This window comes from Saccopteryx bilineata, chromosome 3 (genome assembly GCF_036850765.1).
Source record: "Saccopteryx bilineata isolate mSacBil1 chromosome 3, mSacBil1_pri_phased_curated, whole genome shotgun sequence".
Taxonomy (NCBI): Eukaryota; Metazoa; Chordata; class Mammalia; order Chiroptera; family Emballonuridae; genus Saccopteryx; species Saccopteryx bilineata.
The window spans coordinates 230,781,136-230,784,102 of record NC_089492.1 but is presented as its reverse complement, the minus strand read 5'-3'; the positions used below and the strand labels follow the sequence as shown (position 1 = coordinate 230,784,102).

General features: G+C 39.6%; 1 non-coding gene across 1 annotated transcript; it reads left to right on the top strand.

Moving 5' to 3' along the window:
• The first annotated feature begins 600 nt into the window (after nt 1–600).
• TRNAP-GGG (transfer RNA proline (anticodon GGG)) lies at nt 601–676 on the top strand. Its single transcript has one exon. It is a non-coding gene; the product is annotated as a tRNA-Pro (tRNA).
• Nucleotides 677–2,967: the final 2,291 nt, after the last annotated feature.

The window sequence follows — 2,967 nt, the reverse complement described above, 5'->3', positions numbered from 1 at the left end:
CTATAAGCGAGCAAACATAAAAATCATATTTACAAACTTATTTAGCTAACATAGGGGATAAACACAATACAACGTACAGAGATGTGTTATAGAATTGTGCACCTGAAAGCTGTATAATTATGTCAACCAGTGTTACCCCAATAAATTCAATTAAAAAGTCATTAACCTATGTTAAACCATAGACTGGTAAATTGTAAGTGACTGATCATTGTGCTAAATACATCATGAAAAGTTGTTTTCTGATAGATGGCAGCCACAGTATATAATTATTGTGGAGAATTAAAGAGGAAAGGAAAGATGAGAAAAAATACCCTAACAACTAAGAAAAATAATAAACAATGTTCAGGAAGAAGTCTCTGGCATTCTGCATAAATAGAAAATACTATTTTTTTTCTTTCTGAAAGGCCCTAAAAACTTGAAAATAAGATATTTTCTTATTCAGAACGGTGTATAGCAAGGCACAGAAGTTCAAATCAAAGAGTAGAGACCTATGGGTCTATCAGACTTCTATGAAGAAAATGGTAAAAATTAGTAAATGTTGCTTTGAATAGTGATATATTCTAATAATAGTCAGTGTTATGATGAAAAGCCAAGTCAAAGGCCCTGGCCGGTTGGCTCAGCGGTAGAGTGTCGGCCTGGGGTGCGGGGGACCCAGGTTCGATTCCTGGCCAGGGCACATAGGAGAAGCGCCCATTTGCTTCTCCACCCCCACCCCCTCCTTCCTCTCTGTCTCTCTCTTCCCCTCCCGCAGCCAAGGCTCCATTGGAGCAAAGATGGCCTGGGCGCTGGGGATGGCTCCTTGGCCTCTGCCCCAGGCACTAGAGTGGCTCTGGTTGCAGCAGATCAATGCCCCGGAGGGGCAGAGCATCGCCCCCTGGTGGGCAGAGCTTCACCCCTGGTGGGCGTGCTGGGTGGATCCCGGTCGGGCGCATGCAGGAGTCTGTCTGACTGTCTCTCCCCGTTTCCAGCTTCAGAAAAGTACAAAAAAAAAAAAAAAGCCAAGTCAAAATATATATATATATATATTGAAGAGTATGGGGTCAGTAGCTAGAACAAACACCCCAAGCTCCACTTAACTGCTGTAATGACACAATCCTAAAATCTCAATGGCTTACCACAATAAAGGTTTATTTTGTGCTCATGTCACAGACCAGCATTGACTAGTGGAGGGACTCTGCTTCAACAGCTGTTTTGGAGCAGCAGTCTTGATAGGGGAGCCCCAAAGTAAGAAATTTGGTTCAGTAATAGTAGCTTTTCAGTTGTAATGAATAGGAGATATGTAAGGGTTAAGGAATAATCTGCTTGCTGGTTTTTCTTAATGGCTTCCTGGTTTTTACTTTGAAATGTACAGGAATGTCAGGGAAAGCTTACATTGGGGAGGAACCTGACAATTAGGGGAGTTTAAATCACAATAGTTGTTTGTAAAAACCTAGCCACAGGATTGATTAACTGTGAAAAGTTAAGGCTTATAAATTAATTAAAATTTAGTTCACCAATCTTAAATCTTTACTTTGTATCCTAAGAAAACAGAGAGGGTTTTTTTTCACAGATAATTCCCAGAGGTGCCAGGTCCCAGCTGTTACTGGAAGAAGCCTGACCTCGGCTGTCTTGAAGATCTACCAAGGCCAGCAGGTGGGACCATGCTGATTAGGCCTGTGCTACATCAGAAGAACTTGCAGAGGAGATGTTTCTACAACTGAACCCCACCTCCTGTGTATTGCTATGTGACTAACTGTGTGGACTTTTTTTCTTTCTCAGTGAACTTTATTAAAGCTGCCAACACCAGGAGTGTTAAGGCAGCTGTGTGGAAAGGACTTCCCTGCCTTCCAGAGTACCTGTATTTCTGAATTAAAGATGCTCTTATATACTCAGTCAGGTTTGTCTCTTTTCATGGGCTGAATGTGATGAGCTGCTATGAACCCGGCTTGTTTGGTAATAGTTTCTTCCATCTAATGGTACTGTTACCTTCAATATCTTAGATCACTATAGAATGAAAAGAGTAAGAGTGTGGTTTTGAGTGTAAAACATTTTTGTGGGCCAGGTTTGGAAGCAGAACACATCACTTTTGTCCACATTCCATTTTCTCAGAATTTAGGATTATGATGCCAATTTATCAGCACAGAGACAGGGGAATGCAATTTAGCTGTGTGGCTATGAAAAGGAGGTGAAAAGGCAAGTTGGTGAGCACTGGCAGGCTCCCTGCTGCAGAAGGCCTCTTGGTGTAGTGCTCCCTGATAATCACCATACAGCATGGCCAGGACCATCAGAGAAGGTATATGCACAAATTTAATCCTCCAGACTAAATTAATTTTATGTCCATTTAAAAATGTTGACTTGTGGGTAAGGAAGAGACATGTCATGACAAGAGAGTTGGGAATCTCATGAACCAAAAGTGTGAATTCAGGTTTATTATAGAAGTCTTCCAAACATAACATATATGCCAACCTTATGAAACCATTTGCTATTCCTCACAAATGTGTGTTCTTATTTGCTGTATCCTTTAACTGGGATACTTCTTTCTTTTTGGTTTCTTTATCTGGCTTTCTTTTCTTATTTTTTACAGCTCAGCTCAAGGATTATCTCCTTCAGAGATCTAACTAACTCAGTCTGGGTTGAGTGATCCTTCTCAACAGAATAGACATTATTCTCTCTCTGTCATTGCACAACTGTGCCTTATCTCTTTGTTTCCACTGTTAGAATTTGAGCACAATAAGAGCCAGGATGCCTATTTCATCTCTGTATTCTTACTGCTTGAAGCATGTATGCATGTAATTAGTATTGCCATATTGATTAATAAATGAATATATTCATGACAATTATATCTATGTATAGGTGTACATATATGTGTATATATATATATACTTTATTCACACTTATAAGGCAGTAATTAACAACAAATAGTTTTATACTTTTTGGTAATTGGATGTTTGGGAATCAAATATTCTAAGTTAAAAAATAAATTAGCTT